The sequence below is a fragment of the Alligator mississippiensis genome, chromosome 12, assembly GCF_030867095.1.
Source record: "Alligator mississippiensis isolate rAllMis1 chromosome 12, rAllMis1, whole genome shotgun sequence".
NCBI classification, from domain to species: Eukaryota; Metazoa; Chordata; order Crocodylia; family Alligatoridae; genus Alligator; species Alligator mississippiensis.
This window is the reverse complement of record NC_081835.1, coordinates 2,933,062-2,954,329: the sequence shown is the minus strand read 5'-3', so window position 1 is coordinate 2,954,329 and position 21,268 is coordinate 2,933,062. Positions and strand designations below refer to the sequence as shown.

Here is a 21,268-nt window from a genome sequence, read left to right as displayed (position 1 = left end):
TCTAACCCGAAAGGCTTTCCTTCCCTCCCTCCCTCCCTCCCTCCCTCCCTCCCTGTTTTCATTCCGTTCGTTTTAGTTCGCCTCGTCTCGTTTTCTCTGGCTTGACAAGCGAGCTTTATACCCAGCCTGCCCTGACAAATGAATAGAGCAAGTTCACTCTCCAAGTGGGCAGCTGTGCTTCCACCCTATTTTGAGGGTGCTGTTTGCACAGGTAGCACGTGCTTTGTGCTTCGTTGTTGCCACGCCATCTGCATATAAATTATTGATTCGATTGTGTCGTGCTGTATTGTTTCCATACAGACGATGTTTCAGTTATAACCTGTTTAAGGACTGCTCATTTGGTTCCTCATAAAGATATATTGCCTCTGACTGAGTAAAATTGATAGGCTAATGAGAGAGATGAGCATGGTCTGACTCTTGTCTCATCAAAGCTAATTGGCAGTACAACTTCAATCTTTCTCTGAGTAACCTGATTGGGGCATCTATTGTCTGCTTCCTGAGAGCAAAATGATTTGTGCTATTTTCACTTTAGGTTCCCAAATGTTTAGCCACAGAGCAGGGGCGTTGCAGGTACTGCTGGTACCAACAATAAGGGGAATAATAACCAACAATAAGGGGAAAATTGTATGCCTACCACGTCTGACTGACACTTTTCGGGATGGGCTGAAGTCCTGACAGTCACACGATCATTGTGCACGCGTTATCAATTGTGCGCATACTGACAGTGGAGGTACGGCAGAGTCTGGCTGTGTTGCAGAGGACATGGCACAAAAGTTTGGGGGCCCTCTGCAATGCCACCACGTGCTAGGATACATCCTGCAACTGGGGACAGAAAGTCAAACCTTAGTGCTGAGAGTAGAGGTATCTGTGAGGTTTCCACGTATGTGTTAAGTAATGCACAGCCCAGCCTGAGACGATGGTGCTGACTGAATGCTATGGGTCGGTGAGCTATGGATTAGAAAGCTGTGTCTTTGGCTGGCTGGCAGAATCCCCTCTGAACTTGCAGACCGCTGACACCAATGCAATTAATTGATCAATCAGTCATTGAGGCTGAGAAAAACAAACCGGCTCGGCTGCTGATCCCGCCTGGATTCTGGATCCCGCCTGAGCTCCTAATTAGACATTCTTGCTTTAGGCTCGGAGGCTGCTTGGTGAGACCCTAACCTTTCTTTTCTTACTCTCCCGAGCGGCGAAGGCTGGAGGGCTTCTAGAATTAGGCATTCACAAGAACAACTTGGTCCCAGCACATCCAAGACGGTTGGAACAACGCCCTGGTGCATCTAGCACTTAGCATCCAGAAATCGTGGCACTCCTTGCCAAGAGCTTAATCACAAAAGCCGATCTCCCCTAGATGCAGCCACAGCAGAGCTAGGGAAAGAGGTTTCAGATTGACCATCCTCTCCTTTGTCATTGCTCTTCTCGCGTACCCAGGCCACGGTAGTGCTGGGAGTGCTTGGCTGGTGGGTAGATCTTGCATGCCAGTGTGGACACAGACTATTAGCACGTACGCTATCTATTGCTCCTGACAATCTTTTAATCCTGCATTTGTGCTATGTTAGCTCATTCCAGCTCCTGGGCCATGTGAAACAAGCCACAGCGCTGGAAGGGCAGCTGCTGCTGGTATAGTTGAGTCTGCAGGGCAGGACAGTGTTGTGGATCACACCCCCTGGCTGACATACCACTGCTAGGTTGTGTAGTGGACACCGGGCCATCGTTTGCACTGGGCTGTCTTTCACCTGGACCTCTCAATGTCCTTTATGAGGGCCACTAAGTTGTATTGCCCTGTGCAAATGCAGGCATGAGATTAGGGAAAATAAGCAATGGCTGTGCTTGGAGAAGGTAGGAACAGGTAAGAGAGCTCTGGACTGAGCAATGTGGCTAGTATCCTGACCCATGGTAAGCCTCACGCTCCCCGTGGCTTCAGTGGGACCAGGGTTTCACCCAAAGGGTCAATTCAGTTCAGAGAAAGATGCTCATGTATGCCTCTCGGAGAGCATCAGCTCTGCTGCCTTGCTAGGACCAGCTGTTAATTATGTTCCAGAGACTATATTCTTATTCATTGCCATAGAGGAAAGGTTATTTTTACAGGGATTTTTGTATTACTACGATTATTAATCATAATAATGATGATGATGATGATAATACCATACCCCTCTGTGGCTCAATGGGAGGATTCATAGCATCCCAGAAGTGATACTGTGACATCTGAGATTAAAACAGAGCCAAAGGGATTGATGTGGTAGGAAAGTATTTTTTTCCAGAATTAAAGAAATGGACTGACATGGCACTGAGAGGAGGAGGAGGACGGTGGCTTTGCCTGCTGGACATGTTCAAATAAGGCCCAAAGTCTGCAAGCAGAGGTGTAATGGGGAAGTTTTGTGTCCTGGGCAGTGGCTGTGGTTGAGCCAACGGCGGCAGCAGCTACCTTTCTTGGTCCCGCTATAACTGCGTGCCCAGGGCTGGCACCCCACTCACCCGTCCCTAGTTGTGCTACTCTCTCAGAGCTGTCCCTGGGCATGTCATGCTTCCCACAAGCTGACTCCCTGCATTTGTGGCAGTCTAAGAAGAAAGCATCTGCACTCCTGATGATGAATTCTGCTTGTGTACTATGCATAGGTGAGAGAGGGTGTGCATTATACAGGAGGGAATAGGAGGGGTGGTCCCTTATTTCAGACCTAGGCCTCAAGAGACAGTGAGTTTTAATTCATAGATCTGCCTTGAAAATGATTTTGTGACTGTAGAAGATCACACAAGAGCTGACTTCTCCGAGTGGTTACCCCTGGCAGCTTTCACGTTGGCACACATGCTGGGTCATACGGGCTGTTTTGAGCATCTGGACTTTGTGGCTGCATTTCCCCCGCTCCCCCCAAAGGCACAGATGTGAAGTTCCCATTGACATCAGTGACCGTTGGTAGGTTCGCCCTTTGGGCCTCCAAAATGAGATTGTGTTAATCTCTGTGATTTATTTTCCCCATCTGTGAAATGGGGATCCTGCCTGTTTCTCTCAGCCCAGAGTCAAGAGGTCAGCGAGTGTAAAACATGCCAAGAAGTGAAAGGTAATGGCAAAATGCTATTAAATTAATCCGTTTGTTGTTCTGAATCTGGGCTTGCATTATCTGTGGGAAGCTGTCCTCTTTCATTTTCCTGCTACAGGCAGGGCAGTTGGTTAGCACATCTCTCACTGCGGGTTACGGGCTGTTGGCTCAGCCATTCGTTTTCTAAATGTATGTTTTTGAAAGGTGAAGCACTTTTTTTCCCCAGGCCTTAAGCACAGTGTATGCAGTGGCATTTGAGTTAAAGGGAAAAAGAATTGCTTCCCTAAGCTACTAGTGCAATAATTCCCATAAACGAGAAATTTAAAACAAAGGGCTGTCTCCCGTGCACTGTATTTGCCAAGTAACACATGCTGGAGCGTGCCCGGGGGTGACATCCTTTCATGCTCTATTCCTAGCAATCTTCGTAAGGTAAAGCAGCACTACCAGTTACCAACGTGGGTACACAGGGTAGTTAAGGCTAATGCAGTGGGTTGCATCTCCATCTAGTGGCTGGTCACATAGGAAGATAAAAGCCTGCAACAGCTACCAAGTAACAGAGGATGTGTCTACATGTGCATTAACACGCTTTAGTTAGTGCGCATTAAATCTAGTACCTTCATTGTGAGGTACTAGGAAAGCGCACGTTAGCCTGTCTTAATTCACATCAACTAAAGAGCACAGTTTTTAAGTGATGCTTAATGCACAGTAGCCTATTTTAATGCACATTAATTAAGAACACGGTTTTTAAATGACGCTTAATGCGCATTCGCCTGTTTTAATGTGCATTAAAGCATCACTGAAAACCTGGTGCTGTTTAGTTAATGCACATTAAAATAAGCTAATGTGCATTAAAGCACACATGTAGATGTGCTTGGGGTTGTTGCCTAAGAACCAGGAGCATTTTTACAGCTATAAGTGCCACAGCCAGCACCGGGCACTTTGAAAAGCGCCTGGTGCTGTGACACGTGCAGTTGTATAAGCGGCGAAATGCGCGTCTGCACTGAGAAAATGGTGGTGGCGTGGTTTTGAACTTAAAACACATTGGAGGTTCTTTAGTTTTAAAATGCATCATTGCCATTTTCTGCGCGCTGATGCACATTTTGCTACTTATACAACTGTACACGGTGCAGTGCAGTGCGCGTCAGCTCGTGTGCAAAGCAGACTTGATTAATTAAGCGACAGATCTCTGGCATGTCGTGGGACAAAAAGTCTGTGTATAAATGCCCATGATTTTTAAGTCGTGCTTAATGCACACTCGCCTATTGTAATGCTCATTAAAGCGTCACTGAAAAAACAATGCTATTTAGTTAATGTTCATTAAAATAGGCAAATGCGCATTAAAGCACATATGTAGATGTGCCTGGAGTTATTTCCTAAGAGCCAGGAGCCTGCACTTTGGGACCTGAAGCCTCTGAAGTCAAACCCAACAGGCTAGCACGGTCCTAAAATCAGATGGCTCACTCCACCCAAAAGTCTGCTGTTTTTTTTCATAATTAAATCAGACCCAAAAAAGCAGAATCCTGATGTTATTCCAAAAACCCAGAAAGTTCGAAGGTGTTTTTTTTTAATGCAGAAATGTTGCACAAAATTAAGACATTCTCCCTGACTCCTTCCACGCCCCGTTCAGTTCTGCTCAACATTAACAAGGCAGTTACACAGCTCTGACAGATAGATTAAAGACGAAACAACCTGACACAAAAGGTTTTGATTGAGTTTGACAGACTGATCTGTTTTGATCTGGCTCTTTCAGAATAGATGGAGTGTTTCATTTTTCCAATACAAAGTAAAAATTAAAAAAAAAAATCTGCAAAAAAAGAACAGCTGTGTGGCAAATCCCTTCTGCAATGAGAGCACTTCTTGGGTGGAAAATGCTTCACAAGCTGTAGTGCTGACAACTCAGGCAGGGGTCATTATGTCTGCTTCAAATCTCTCAGTCTTTACATGTGTGTCTATACATTTTGGGTTTTTTTTGCTGGGATTCAATAACAGGCAAGAAATGCTGCTCCCCTGTGTTTGCAGATGCATTCAGAAGGTGAAAGAATGACTAATTTGAAAGAATTCTGGAAATCCTGAAATACATCGTTTCCCAAGAGTACGATTAGGGATGTGAGAGTTCAATTGCTAGAAAACAGACATCAGCAGTTCCTGATGCACTAATGGCCTCTTGTGCCCACCCTGCTGAAATGAGGTTTGCTTCAGTCCTGAAGCCGGTGAAAGACGAGTGCCACCCCTCACACCTCGTGGCTGAGTCTCAGCAGGGAGCCGATTGAACTGGCTACGAAATGCTTTCGGGATGCTCCCTCGAGCACATTCGAGAGGCGTGACAGGGAAGTGGGTACTGGCAGTACCTGCAAAGCCCCTGCTCGGAGGCGAAACAAAGGGCTCCAAGCTGCACAGCCTCCCATTTGATTCCCTTTCTTGGTCTCGTCGCCGTGTCCACGTCTATGAGAAACTGCCTCACCTAACTGAGAACAAGCCAACCAACAAGTGAAAAAAAAAACACAAAAAACTCCATCCTTGAAGTACTTTGAAAATGACTGAATATTTCAAAAGCGGTAAAGCGTTGTCGGCAACTCGGTATTTATTTCCATGGAAACGGAAATGGGAACCTGAAGCCTTCTGCAGGATTGTGATTACTCTAGGAGCTTTCAATGGCTGAGGCTCAGCATGCCTGCCAGTGCCGGAGTGTCTTCGAAAGACTGTAGTGGTTTAACTCGGGGTGTTCAACTGAAAGAGGAAAAGACTGGGCAAATGGGATGAAATTGCCTGGTTATCATCGGTCTCTCTTTTTGTAAAATTGTCTGGGGAGATGGAGGGCTCGCCGTTGCTTCTGGCTTTGAGAGAGGCGGTGACACACCTGCCTGAGAGGTGCCCGACTCTCAGAGGGGGTTGAGTGAAAGTCTAGCTTTGTTGCCTTTATTTTAACCCTCTCCTTAGCTCTTCAGTCAAAGCTCTCTTGAGTTTGCATGAGAAGGCCCAAGATTTGGAGGCAGAAATTTGTACGGCAGAATAGAGCAATGACAAGTACAAAGGTCTGAAGTCACAAGTCATTCGGGTGCTTTGAAAGTCACTTGTGCGTGCAAAGAGGTCCTTTGTTATAGACACATGGCCCTTCAAGTATGATGAGCGCCGTTTGTTTTTCGTTTTCTTTCTGTATCAAGGATGCTCATCTTACCGGGAAAAAGAGGGGGCATGGGGAGGTTGAAGTGAGAAAGGGTCTAGCAATGCAAATACAGACTGAATCGGACTTGGATTGTTTCTTGCTGTTGGGTCTCTGTAATGGTAAGAGCTGAACTGGAGAAAGAGGCTCAAATCCCAGAGGGGAATACAAGCTGGGATACAAACAGGTGAGCCTCTGCCTGCATATGTATTTAGTCTTGACATCAGTGTGCAAAGGGAGTGCACACACAATATACAACCTGATCCCGGTGTAACTTACTCTACCCCAGGGAACGATCAGGGATAAAAGGACACTGGTGTGAGATGCACGTGCCCTAAGTCTGCAGCTTATCCCAGAGTGGCCCTTTGCTGAAGATCAAAAGGCTATTAATTGCTCCACGGCAAGCTAGTGGCGAAGTGGTAGCACAGCACTTCCAGCAAGCAGCCGCTTTGGGATAGCTGGCCATGTGTCCAGTCCAGATCCCGGTGTAACTGGCTTTGGTGCACAGAACCGATGCAAGAAACATGTCGCGTCCTGGGTGAACAGCTGCATGGATGGATTCGAGTCCCCAGCCCCCAGCATCTTTGCTCTCCTGCTTCTTGAGCCAGAGGGAAGTAAAATGCAATAATTGCTCGTGCTTCTCAACAGAGATCATTGAGAGCACAGTGGGAGCAGAGCTGAAGGGTAAGAAAGTGGCATTTCCCGCGGCCCCTGTTCAGAGCAGAACAACATTTTAAACGTTTAAGGGCTTTGCCCCTATTGTGCATGCTTAATGTATACAAGCAGGTATGTATGCACACATTCAGTAGCTGTAGGGTCATCTTCTGCTCTGCAGTATTATAGACAGAGAGAGTAATCTCAGCTCCTATAATTAAATTTAAAGTGAATTAGCTCTTCTATTAAACAAAATAAATCTGATGTAGCATAATACCGTATTCTCGAGTGATGACTGATCAATAGCTCCTGTGAAGAGAAGGCAAATGCTGCTGAGCAGATGGTCATGGCTGGGACATGGTCAATTAAACTCATTAAAGATGCTTTCATTTAATCGGAGGCTGTTTTAACCCCTGCAGTTCCCAACTGGAGATGTGTGCGGTTGACTTGGGGGGGGGGGGGGGGGGGGGGGGCTTGAGTTTTGGTCCTACAGTGGCCACGAGGCCCTTCTGACTGGTGCCTGGCTTATTGCCAGTATTGAACTGGAGGGCATGAAGACAAGATGCTAAGCATATTCAAGTAACCGTGGCAGAGACTCCCAGAAGCAAGGGGTCGGTGTGAGAAGAAAGCCAGGTTGTTTATTCAAGTAAAAGCAGCCTCTGTTCTGCATCCTTCCCACGCTGCCTCCTGCCAGCCTTCTCGCTATGGAAAGTGGATGCATCCCCACAGTCTGGCCAAACCTCTCTGGTTCCTTCAATGCATCATCCAGCCCCGGTGACTTGTGTTGGTAACTTATCCATACAGGCCAGCCCCTATACAGCGTGTAGCTACAAAGGGCAGCCTCTGTTTGTGTTCACCGCACATCTGGGGAGTGTTTTGAAGGCTCGGGCCCCGTGTGCCACAGCTGTATGTTGGAGGCATTTCTAAATGGCCACAGAAGTCTACAGGGGCTCCTCAATCCAAAGGCAGAGCCTTGGCTTTGGCTGCAAGGAGTGCTCAGGGGAACGCATTTGGTCCCCTTTGCTTGTGTCCCCCAAGTCCACGCGCCCCATCACTGAAAAGGTCTGATGAAAGGCTTGGAAGGGGAATGAGCCAAGAGCAGTGCCGTTGGCCATAGACCTCATAGCCGTGCAGCGTTTTGGAGCTGGGAACACCCCAGGAGCAGCAGGTTTGGTGCATTTCAAGCAGCACATTCAGATTAAATTAGAAAGAGTTATGCTTCATCTCATGGGCTGCCTCAGCAAGTTCTCGTAGAAAACCAGATCTAGGCTGCTCCAGCAGGTTGATGCTAGCAGGCTCATTACAGTCCCAATCCAGGATGATTCCTGGGAGCATTTGTACTCTGGGAGATGGGCTTTTTGTATTTTTATTTTCTCTGGCTGGATAATGCCAGCAGTGCTGGCGTTCTGCATGGACTGATTAGGATCCACAGTTCAAGGTTTAAATCACCATCAAGAGGTCTCTTCGGTTTCATTTTTGCTAAATTCAACCCCTGTATAACTTTCACCTTCTGTGTTGGAGCAAAAAAAGTGATGTTGGAGTAAAAAAATTCAGAATACACTGTAAAATTTGGATGTCTTGATGCTTTTGATCCATCTTAAACTCTGTTGGGGGAGTATTAATGCTTCCCCCAAACTGAAAAGCTAGCCCATGGCTTTACTTTCTCACTTCATAGCCAGATTTCTTTTGTAATCAGTTCGGAAGCACCATTTTGAACGGGCATGTATGAATATGATTCTTCCATTTTTGGAAAAGACAGGCTGTGCTGTGAATGCCTGATGCTTGGTATTCATGTGCAGGGAAAAGTAGTGATGATGATTTTGCAGTTCCCTAATGGATCACAGGGGATTTGCCTGATTGACTTGCTGTACATGGAGGATTGGACATCTTTAGGGGTGGGAAAGCTTTCAGAGCTCGAATGACCAGGTGGGAGACATGTGGGTGCCTCTCTCACAGGCAGTGCAGGTCATGAAATTGGCCCTGGACACGGTTCTTAGTGACAACAGACAGTCGCCAGTGGAGAGAGACCCAGCTAGTAAGACCATGCCCTAGTCTGTGCAGAAAGGATGCTCTCAAAGCGTGTGAGGTCCTGGCAAGGAGTGCAGAGAGGGTAAGGGCTTTGCATTGACACGAGCGTGACCGCTTAGGAAAAGCAGGCTGTCGAGGAATGAGTAAAGGGGAGATTGGAGACACAGGAAGTAAGTTGTAGTCCCCAAAGCAACTGGAGAGGAGGGGAAGGAGGGAAAACGAAGGGAGACAAATGGAAAAGGCGTTCAAGGTAGCCTCTTTCTGCCACGGATCACTGATGTGCTGAAGGGGTGCCGAGATGTGCAACAGTTCATCTGCAAATGCAAAGAGGTAGGGGGGCACCAGGTTCAGGTAGAGATGCCATGGAGAGAGCACTTTGATCCCTGTCCCCTGGGCTGGGATGAGTTGTGGTTGGAAAATTCAGTCCTCCAGTGTCCTTTATTTTCCCTACAGTCTTGCAAGATGCCTGGGTATGTCACACTGCAACGCATTGAGAGACAAGCCTGCCACTGTCCCTGGCACAGCTCCACTACACCACAATGCAGACGGGCTTGCTTCCTGTCCTGGCCTAGGTCCTTCCCTCATCTTCATCACTAGTCTACCAGGACATGTCCCAGTAGCCTACTAAGTGACATGTCTCCTGTGCAGATCACTCCTTCCCTCTTCCTCTGGGCTCTCTGGTGTGGTGGGACTTGCACAGGGCTTGCGGAGGTTGTGTCGCCCGTTAGGAAAGGGCTGCGTTGCTGCCTTTGGAGAGAGACAGGCCCAAGGGTCTGGGACCTGGCGTTATTGCAGCTTCCTCAGGAGCAGACCGCCAGCCCAGGATGCCTGTCAGGAATGCCGCCGCTCCTTACAACTGGTTCTGAATGGTATGACTGGTGTGACCAGTCACAGAAATAATCATAAAAGACATCGTGTCTCAGGTGCTTTATGCAAATCTTGCAGTGAAATCACCTAAGCTTTTAAAACTACCCTGGTGCATCACGCTACTCAGAAGTAGCAGAAGCTAAAAGGGCAGATTTCACGGGTAGTGCTAAAACGTGCAGACCTCGTTTCTGTAAGGGACTTTGACTCCTAAAGTCAAATCTTGTCTTTAAAACAACAAAACAAAACCGCCTCTTGCTTTCCTGCGAGGGAGAGCGCTTCCAGGCGGAGCATGAAATGCAGTTTCCCAAGCTATGCGTTGGGTGCTTGATTAGCAGCGTCTCAGGGCAGCTCATTTTCACTCCTCTCTTTATACTTTCCACAAGCCAAGATGGCCAACATAAGGCCGATCAAGGAAACGACTCTGCCAGCCCCTTCAACGAACAAGCTCACTTCTTTCTTTTCAGCAGCATCTTCTTTTCCAAAGTGCCTTCTCCTGCCGGTCACTCTGAGAAGCTCTCGGAGAGCAACGAGATGTCCGTGCTGTCTCACTTTAAGCAACTTAGTGCTAACCACAGGAAAACCCGTAAGCAGCGGTTATCTGAAAGGAAGGCTGGGGGCATCTAATAGGACATAAATGGAGCGTGATCTTGCACCAGTAGCTTGCCCCATTAGGATGGTACAGCAGTTAGCATTTAATTTTGCATTCGGGTCTTTTAATGTTGTTGACATTCTGCACCACAGCCTTCACCTTTGGACGCACTCTTCCACCCCATATTTCATGCCAACGTGCTGTTTTTACTGGGTGAATTTTCAGCAAAGTTTCCATCAGTTTAGCCTGCAAACATCTGTAACAAAGAGCCTGGGACTTTGCTGAAAATCCACCCAGTAAAAATGTACATTCACCTAGTAAAAATGTGTAACAGAGAGCCTGCTAATTCATATAGCCTGGGGCTGGGAGATTATCCTGGCAAGAGGTGAGGGCAAGTTTTCCCTCTTAATGGGGCACAAGGCTTCTTCCCCCTTTGGTTTATAGCCTAGGGGCTTATTGTTTGTGTTGCAGTTGAGCACCGGTGGTTTGTGTTGGGACTGTAAGGAGCAGTTTATAGAGGTCCCGTTAGTGCCTGAGGGGCACGCAATCACTTTGAGCCCTGCCAAAGGCAGACTTAAGGCCCAAGTGAGGGTTGAGCCTGGAGTGGGCAGAGCATGAGGCCACAGAGCCTGACAGGGGCCAGGTGCCTGGCACCCAAGAAGACTAGACCAGAGCTGGTGCCTCAAAGCCAAGTCCAATACAGTGGGCCCGAGCTAGAAGGCCTAGCTAAGAGGAAAGGGGCAATGGCCAAGGAGGCCAAAGCCCCAACAGGAGAGGATAACAATAAAGCAACACCTGCACGGCATGGGGCACGGTGTAGGGAAGGAATGGAGGCATGCAATTCGCCCTGCAATTTGCCCTGCTGTGGGATGATTGAGAGAGAAAGAGACCCAGCAAGGGTCCTGAGAGTAGTGTAGTCGAGACCAATAGGGTGCCAGGGAACCCAGTGGGATCCAGCTAAACTGGACCCCACACTGAGGCCCGCAGGCAGACTCCCTTTTTATCCTATTCTTACATCAAGGCACGGTAGGCGAGACAGAAGGGAGGGCACCCTAGAGGCAGAGCAGGCCACCGTGTTGGAGCATCCTGGCTGCCCCTGGGACCCTGACATGCTACACATCAATCATGCAGTGTGTGGCTCTCTGCAACTCGCACCAAATATTCATCCCGAGGTCTTCATTTCAACCAGGAATATATTGTCTGAGAAGCAAGAGCTGTGTCAGCCACAAATGTAAATATCAAACTACTTTCTCTGTTTTCTGTCTGTGATGGAACAGAAACCACGCTTGTGACGAATAGCATCCAGCATCTGCACGTATAAAAAGTTCCCATTTAATATTTTACAAAGTTTTCTCCAATCTTTATTTCTAGAGGAAAGGTAGTAAAAAGTGGTGTCTGTCTGGGGTGGTAGCTGTTGTTTTCCCCACTGTCCAAATCATGTTCATTGTTCCAGAAAATAGAACTGCTGAATATCTGTCAGATCATGCAGAAATATTGACAGTGAAGAAGAATGAAATGCAGAAAAACTAGGAAAAGCCTTTCATTTATAAATTTTCATCCCGTTGTTTTGGCTGTAATACACAATATCCTTTCATTCATCCTCGCATCTTGATTCAGAACCAGCTTCAAAGTTACATGGCTCAGGCTGCGGAAAGAGCTGAATAAATTTAAAACAAAATTAGGTTACCTCGTCCATCTGCATCTAGAGCAATGATAATATAAGAACAGGGAGGAGCAGGGGGATGGGAAACAGCAGAGATTGTCCTTCCTAAAGGATCTCCCTGTGGGGCAAGTCTTGTATCCCTCCCAGCACGACTAACTCAGGAAGCCAGCAAGATTTGATGCATTTCAAAAGATCTGTCATCATATCCATTGAGCATGGGAGCTGCTGCCTCTTACAACTCTCTCCGCACGAAAACTTTATGTTCCAAATATTTCAAAATATTATGAGTTTTGTGGACAATCTTATCCCACTTGGGCATTTTAATCTTCCAGTGAGAGACTGGAATATGAGCTGCAGGAGGCTTTGACATACAGCCACATCAGAGGCAGTAGGTTAAAGGCTCGCTTTGCTGGGGAGTTTAAAGCAGCATTGCAGTAATTCAGAGACAGAGTTGCCGGAAATCCTTGCACACAGGTTTCAGTGTGCTGTCTATAGGACAGTGGGGTGAGGACAACCACGCATGGTTTGCATGCATTATTTGACCATGTCCTGGTGTTTGGCCCAGTCATAGAAACAGCTTCCCATGTCTAGAAACCGCTTGCAAGAGGTGTGACTAGCTGAGTCTGTGACATGGTTTTTCATCCTTCCTTGGGACTGCAGTGCCTCTTTGCAGAGCAGCTGCAGCTGACCTTGGCACTGCCATGAAGAGGGAAAGCGATTGCATCTCATGGCTTAATGCTGGGTAGCGTGACACCAGCAATTGCTTCCCAAGAGCCCTTTCTTACCTGGTTAAAGACAGCAGCGAAGTCGGCAGTGGGTGCGTCCAAACTACAAGGCGAGCAAGAGGGGCGGGAGGCTGTGGGGGTGTTCACATAGCAACTGGGACTTTGATGTTCATGGAGGGTGTGAGTTCATAGGCATCATCTGGTTTTAGGAAAGGCAAGAAAGACATCTAACACAGGAAAGGAAGCTGCAATCCTTGGCTGCGCTCGGCAGCTGCTTGAAGTCAGCAGGGGAGCGGTAAAACGGATCGTGCACCCAAATGGCAATGGTTTAAACTAGTGATGGTACCATTTCTTCTAGGTCCATAACTGCAGGGGAAGGGGGAAGGGATTCTGAAACCACGGGTATTGCCGTCTCGATGAAATGACGACAAAGCATGAGAGCGCCCAGGTGAATGACCCTGCAATGAGGATGGGCATCTGATGGGCACAAAAGGACACATCAGTGAGTGGTGGCACCCTGTTAGGATTCAGCTAAGAGGTGTTGTGATGGTAGCCCATGTATTTTGCTTCTGGCTGTCGATTGGTGACGGCTCGCCCTCGTTTCTGTGCTGGGAACGGGAGGGATCAGAGAGGGAGCTCTGCATACTTCCAGCCGTCTCCCTTTGAACTCTCCAACAGGGATAAGTAGGAGGTAGAGCATTTTATCTGCATGCAAGGGCTGGACAGGCTGAGCCTCTGCTGCTTGGAGTGCTCTGCTCTCACTGACTTTTTAATGGATCGAGTTAATGTTTAGTCTTGCCGATGTCGGAGAAGAGGTCGGAGAAGTCTCACGGATAGCGATTACTGGTTTAAAATAATAATGCTGGAGGAAGGCATGTTCTCTCTTTTGTTTCCACCCCCTCCTCCCTCCTCCTGCTGGTCTGTGCCAGGGTGCTGGCTGTCTAACATTGTGCAAGGGCAGCTGAAGAGCATGCATACATTATCTCAGAGGGCAGGGACCAGATTTCCTCCATGCCCCGATTCAGATTCGGCACCAGGTCAGTGCATTGCCTGCGCTACTGGGATGTAGTTGTATGAAGAACTGTTTAAATGGCAGCACAGCTTTACTGAACCAGCTGATGCCAGCTACTTCGGGTGAAAATGTCACCATGTATGTATGTATGTATGTAGTGATTTTGGTGTTATTTTAAAGCCCCAGTATTCATTTGTGTTCCTGGAACTGCAACACTCATAAAGACACACGATATAATACTTGATGCATGCCTTACTGCAGTCTGTTGTCATGAATTTGCCTGTTTCACTTACCTTCTCTCCACCACATATATATAGATTGTCTCCTGATTTTGGATTTCCACTCCCTCACGTCACGCACAGTTAATCCCAGCCAAAAATCCAGATGGCTAAATAACAGTTTCATGTAAATTAGCTGGAAGAGCTGTGTCTGCCACTGTCTAACTTATTCAAAAATAGCCCATTGGAGGAGGGCAGATACCTGGTCAGAAGGAAGCACCTTGCTGGTGTCTTTGAAAGGTCAGGGGACAGGTTAACTTCAGTTGTTCCAGGAGAAATATAAAATTAATCATCATCCATCATCATCATCATCATCATCTACTATGTAGCATCAAAGAACTGTATCAAGAATCAACCTGATAGCTGGCAAAGAGAGTTAACCAGCCTTAGGATTTGGGGAGGTAACAGTTTCCTTTCCTCCAGATGAGTTGGGAGCAAAGTCTCTTCCGACAGCATTTTTAGAAAGAAATGCCGTTGTTCCAAGATATGTGCAATGGTTTCCTTTGGGAAGTCGCTGCTGACAGTGTTGGCTTTAGCACATCAACGCAGGAGGAAACCCAGAGCCTGGTAGAAGGGCTATTGCCATGTGCTTGCTCTCCGTGGGCGATCCCTGCTTGAATCCCGAGATGTTTCATGTACCGTCGCATAACTTTGTCCCTCTCCCTTGTTTCTCTGCTGCCTGCGCTGTGACTCCTGGCCAGTCTTATTATTATTTAGCGTAGGCAATTGTTCAGGGTCATCACTAGGCCAATCTGTTCCCGCTCTATATATGATGATTATAAAACAGCTGTGACTGTCTGGCAGCCAGTGGGGAAAGTTTATTCCAGCAGATGAAAATAGCAGAAAAAGCTAAAATGCATAAGAGGAGATCATTAGGATCGTTAAACCTTTCCATCGTAATGCCAGTCACAGCCATATCCATTATATGCCTAAAAAAAGGAGGCCATGTCAACTAACAAATTTTCCATCCTAAGAAAGCCAGCTAATGCACTTTAACTCCAGTGCTGGGCTGCTAGGTCACATTAAACCCCTTAGTAAGTGATCTAAGTAAGTTCAAATCATCCTCAAATCAGCAAAGCTTCCTTAAACCTAGGAGGTTCCCCTGGAAAAGGGAAATCATATTTCCCCTTGCCATAATCAGTTGTTGTTATGGCATGAGGATGCACAAAGGTCATTCAAGGATATGAAGGTCATTCCAGAATCAGGACTCCGATGCAAACACTTCAGCACCGGTTTTTAAAGGCGGCGAGATGTCTGAACTCCCTCTGAAATCGGAGGGAGCTAGGCATCTGAGCATCTTTAATAATCTATCTATTAGTCCTGTCCTGTTTGTAACCCAGGTTACAACAGGGAGGAGGACAGCAGAGGACCAGGTAACAGCAATAGAAACGTGTCTAGCTCAGTGGACGCGTGCTAGGTGAGATCAAGGGGATGTGACAGCCTCTCTGCATAGCTGCATAGGCTTACCAGGCGCTATCAGGTGCTGAATGGCAATCAAGAAGTAAATAACACCTGCTCCAAGAGAGTCAATTTTTTTTATAACCATTAATAGCAAATCCTGCTTCGTGCTGATTAAATCCGCTCAATACGGGGAAGCGTGCTCAGAGGAAGGAAATCAAATTGGCAATGGGGAAGAGTGGTCAGCAGAAAATCCCATTGGGATCAAAGAAAAGCCCAGTGGATAGCCACAAATCCCCTTCAATAACATGAAACCCCGTCCAGTGGGAAATCAACAGAGATAAACTCGTTTAACAAGAATTAGGCGCTGGCATGCATCCCTCACAGGGACAACACGGGTGGCCCGTCAGGGAACAGCGGTGAATTTAGAGACAAAGCTAAGAAAAGTTGACCTTATTTAAAGAGAAGCACAGCAGTTCCCCTGCAGCAGTGTGCTCTTGGGCTCATTCCCTAGACTCCCGTCTTGCCATCCATACCACCAGGGAAACTTTTTCTGTTAATTTTTGGCTTCCCATTGGTCAAAGCCAGAGGTTTGCCTATTCTCCATAGAGAATTTCCATGTGCTGTCTGATGTCCTAGCACAAAAGAGCACCCCTGCAACGTCCAGGGATGGATATCATGTTCAACGATTGGCACTGAAGGCGGGGAGAGAGAAGGTAGATCACCGGCTTCCCTCTGCCCTGCTCCTGCCTTTGCCAGCGTTGATGCAGAAATCACTGGTCTGACGGCTCATAATAAAAGATACCATCTAGCCTTCAAATCGGTAACTCTCGGGAGGTGCATTTGCATGCAAGCGATAGACTTGCGGATGAGACCGCAGAGGAAGAAGTGGAAAGGGCCATGCTCCACTCAGCGCAGGGAGCAGGCGTCCCATGGAGCAAGACCCTGGTAGGCAGTATTGCCACCGGTTTGTGTAGACGTTCAAGGAAGAAGCACCTGTTTGTGCTGGCCTGAAGTGTGCTTCCCCAACACCGATCCTTGCATTGCTCTAGGGAGGAAGCTATGGGTTATCAGCCTCATACACATGGGAAAGCAGTGATGCAGCAGGGAAAATCTTGGTTGCAACCAAGTCAGCGGCAAACTTCCTGATGACATCGCTGCGGTGCCAGAATTAGGCTGTCAGTAATCCCCAAAGTCTCTGACTTGCAAGCCAGAGGCTATCCCTCCGGAGCACTCTGCCTCTCAGAAGTAGGGGTCAGATTTAAAACACTGTTGTTGTTTAACAGTCAAGTTGGTTGGGATTAAATCAGCTTCTGAAACGAGGTTGCGGGGGTTCGGAAGCAGCTGTCAAGCAACTGGATTTCAGATCCCCCCCCAACCACCCAGAAGTTGAATGGGTCTGGGTCGGAAACCATCAGGTTACTTAGAAGACCTGCTAGCTAGCTGGGAAATGTGCCCCACGGGCTGCTGAGGTGTGTCAGAGCCCAGGGGCTGTAGTGGGGCAGCTGAAGTCTGTAGCAAACTCCCATCAGTTTGGGAGCAGAAGCTCTGACACGTGCATGAATGCACGGAGCAGTTTTTATGTTAAAACCTTTCTTTTCAAGTACTCAGGATTGGATCGCATTTTGCATTTGTCACTGTGCCATCAGATGCGGGAGAAAGCTGCCAACTGCACAAACCTGGCTTGCTATTTTTGTGGGATGTTCTTTTTTTTTCTTTTCTTTCTTTTTTAGCTTTCCTATTCCCAGCTCAACGAGCCACCTACCATCGAATGCCGCCTTCGTGCTCGCTTCAGAGAGGGCCTCTGGGAAAAGTCGCAGGCAGGTGTTCTCGTTAGCATTGGTTCACCTGTTAATGACATTGCTCTCATCCTTCCAGAAATGAGCACCACAAAGTGTGCTTAAACACTGGCAGATGGTAGAGCAAATGCAAGTGCAAATATGCAGAGAGCAAAGATCTCCTTTTGGACTGGAAAGCTAAGCAGCCTCCCCTGCCCCATGCCGCACTGTTCTTTCCTGGCTCTGTTATCTTGACCAAGATGCTCTTATTTACTTATTTCCTCCCCTGCCTGCATCTCTTATCCTTTTTTTTTTCTCCTCCACTCATCTCCCACCCATGCCAAGAACCTGCTCAGAGAGCCAGGCAGTTCTCTCATGCCGCTTTGTTCATTTTACCTGCAGTCAGAGGAGGGAGTGTGACATAGCTGTGAAAACCAAACCCCCAAAACTGTGGGCAGGCAAAGGAGGGGGTTTTTTCCCCCCAGAGGAATGGGGAAGAAGTAACTTTGAAATCATTGTTCCATTTTTAGCAGCCGGCTGTGCAGAGGGCGTATGCGTGCACATACCATGTGCAGTTTTGCTGTCTGTACCCACTCCGGCGCTGTGCTCTGCAGACCGGGTGTCAGATCGTACGGGGGTGAAGGTGCAACTATAGCTCTTCCTTCTCCCCAGTCCCACCCTCCAGCTTTCTCCCTGCAGGTATAGTGAAGGGGATATCATGGCATTATTGCTGGCTGGAAAACAAGGACATTAAACCCCCATGACCAATACTTTAGGCACTTCTTTTGGGGTTTTTTTTTTTTTTTGGTTTGTTTGTTTTAATCAGCCCATTTTGTGATTTTTTTTTTTCCTGAGCAAGTGGCTTAGACATGCTACCTGCCAGGGATGGGTGCGTATGAAAAAGAGCTGTGCGGCAGGGCTGAATCATGCTCCTCTGTCCACTGCACAGGTCTCCCTCACCGATTCTTTCCCTGCATGAAATTCATTGTCGCTGAATGAGACTGGAAGGCAGGGTACAAATGAAATGGGATCCGCGAGTATGATATTGCTCTTTGCCGTGCACTGAGAAAGGGCTCAGCACGGGGGAAGAAGATAGCAGCATGCTCAGGGAATGCCAATGTTTCCCCCCTGGCGTGAGCTTTTGCAGAAGCAGGAGAGGGCTGCGGAGCAAAGTCCTGAATTAGGCGTGCATTGGGTCAAGAAATGAGAAGTCTTCTCCGTATAGTCCCTTCCGACTCCAAATGCAGCCTGGCCCAGCACAGCTCGGGGAAGGAGGCACTTGGTGGGTGCAGCACTCCCAATCCGATACGAAGGAGGCGCTTTCAATCTTTACTCGGCACACCTTTGCAGAGCAGAGAACAGACCGAGCGTGCATCCCAGCTGGCTGAATTAGCTGGAAGCAGAGTCAACAAATTGCTGCCTAGATTGCTGTCGGAGCCAAGCCCTGGGATTTGATCCGTGCTGACCCTTTCAGAAGCAGAGGAAGGAATCGAGCTGCATCTGGCAAAGTCCTGCAAAGCCATCGGTCTGGTGGATGACGTGAGGGAGAGAGGCTGAGGAGCAGCTGGCAACTGCACACTGCTGGCCATGGCACAGGGCGCAGAGCTAGCACCTGGCTTGGGCCTGCAGCCAGCCAAAGCATGCACTGTGCCCTGTGAAAGGATGTGTTTTTGCACTATGCCCTGCACCTCTCCCGGTCCCATTACTCCTGCTCCCTCGCCCTTTGGGTTCTCCTCGTACGCCTAGCCCACAGCTCTGCTGGGTCCCAGTGCTCCCAGCTTGCACTGCAAGAGCAGATGTGCCCCGATCTGAAGATGTCAGGTCCTTTGGGAAAGCCTTGAAAGAAGTCTTCTTAGCAAACAAACTATTTTGAAGGCCCAGAGAGGGAATGAAGGGGCTGGTTGCAGGCCTGGTAGATCCAAAGCTTATGGGAAAAGCAGTTAAAGGATAGCGAATGCAAAATGGGGATAAGGAGCTGGGACTCTGGATGCCCGACTCCTAATCTGATCTTGCAAACAACTGGTGTGACCTGGGCTGAGCCATTTCTCTGTGCCTCTCTCTTCCCTTCCATAAAGTGGGGATAACACGGATCTACCTTGCCAGCCACACGGATCTACCTTGCCAGCCTATGTCCAGATGAAGTGATGATTGCAAAGGGCTCTGAAGAGCCCTGGAGAAATGTCTGCAATGCGGTTCTGGGGCTTTGCTTTTCAAAGCTTGCAGCTGCATGCTGGCTCAGTTTGCCATCTCGTGGTGCTCCTTGCTTGCACACTGCGAGTATCTTCAGCCATCACCTACCGCTCTGGGAGCATTGGGCCAGCAGGGTTTCAAGAGCCCGACAGCCCTCGTTGCCTAAACAAGAGTTTAGGCAAACTCTTCCTACCCGACCAACTATGAAACTATGAAGAGTTCCCCACAAAAACAAAACGCGCGGCGCGTGGCACTCATCCTCGCTCTCGCAGGGAAAACTGCAGTTTGTTTGGCAGGCTGAATGTAACATCGTTCTTCATAGAGCAAGACGTCCATGACAGTAAACCTGCCTGATGACTTTTTCTATTGCTGTTTACCTATATTATCAGTATTTCAATAGATATGCATGAAGGGTAGGTGCTGTGTGTGTAGCACTGTTGCATATATATTGTTCTTAAACTTTTTAGTTAATTGTTTTTTAGTTGTTAATCACATAATGGCCTGCATCACTGTTTTTAATAAACATTTGCCATATTGCTTAGTCTTTTCCATCAAAGAAGACAAGAAAACCTTGGAAAGCTTGTTTTTTATCTCCTTTATTGTCTTAGAGCACTGTAAGACTAAATCAGGACATGGAAATACAGCATTTTCTTATCTAAAGACCTTTGCCTAGTAAGGCTGATATATCACAGGTCAAGGTTTGCAACGTATCTTTGTGCAGCACAGAGGAGGGGAAAAACCCCTCCCTACATAACTGTCTGAAGTCACAGAAAGCTTGAACAAAAAGAGAAGTGAATATGCATTGGCCAGTGGGTGATAAAGCGGTGGAAATAATATAAGCCTGATGTTGTATGTATGCCTCTCCACCATCCTGGAGTCTGTCACGATGGTAAATGATGTGTGATTGAATTTGGTGAGTGGCTTATCCAGGGATAAGACGTTGGAGATGAAAAGAATTGGCTGAAGGTTTTTGGATGTGCTCAAAGGCCGTTACCCCGGAGGCCTTATATTAATCCCTCTCTGCTCCGGTCTCCTAAGGATGTCCATTAGAAAGCCTCATGCACGCTTCAGGATTCCCGAGACCTGCCAGCTTCTGAAGCCATGCGGGAGGCAGAGATTGCCTCTCTCCTTGCTTCTGGGGCAGCAGAATCGCATCTAGTGCAACTATCCCTGGGCTATGACTGCAGACCGCCCAGATCCCTGGGCATCCCTGGGCATGACCCCAGACCGCCCCAAAAAGCAGCATCTCCCAGCACTGGAGGACGGCACTGCTTGCATGCATCGCGATGGACAGGCAGAGCCAGGGGATGTCAGCCTCGGCACTCTCCCCAGCTTTCCTAAAAGTAGAGAAACAAATGCCCTGCTCTCAATAAATGCAAGCAGCTTATAACCAGGGACCCTAGTTTTCTGTGGTTTAAAAAAAATCCCCAATTTTCTGTTTAAAAAAAAAAAAAAAAAAAAAAGTAACCCCCAATCCACATTTTTCTGTGATTTAAATGAAACACACTGAGAGAGAAAAAGAGAGGAAGAGAGAGAGAGAGAGATGTTTCATTTTAATCATGGAAAAAGGGTTACTTTTTTTTAACCAAAAACTGGGGAGTTATTGAAATCAGAGAAAACCAGGATCCCTGGTTATAACAGTGCTGCGTGTTTGCCTTTCATCTCCGGTCTCTCATTAAAGCAGCTGTCTCTCCATGCCTCTCTCTGCCCAGGTCAGTACTTTTCCTGTCCTTAACCTGCCTGCTGATGCTAGGCTACCTGGGGACAACATGCCACATACACGTGCCTGCTCTGTGCTCTGCCCCTGCACACGGTGACATGGTTTCATTTTGTGTTAATATTCCTCCAAGGAACAGAGCATTTCTAGTCCAGTTCTGGTCAGGCAGCTGAT

General features: G+C 47.7%; 1 protein-coding gene across 5 annotated transcripts in view; it reads left to right on the top strand.

The window, feature by feature from the left end:
* CADPS (calcium dependent secretion activator) overlaps positions 1 to 21,268 on the top strand; it is a 245,143-nt gene that overhangs the window by 58,071 nt on the left and 165,804 nt on the right. The gene's annotated exons all lie outside the window — the stretch shown is intronic.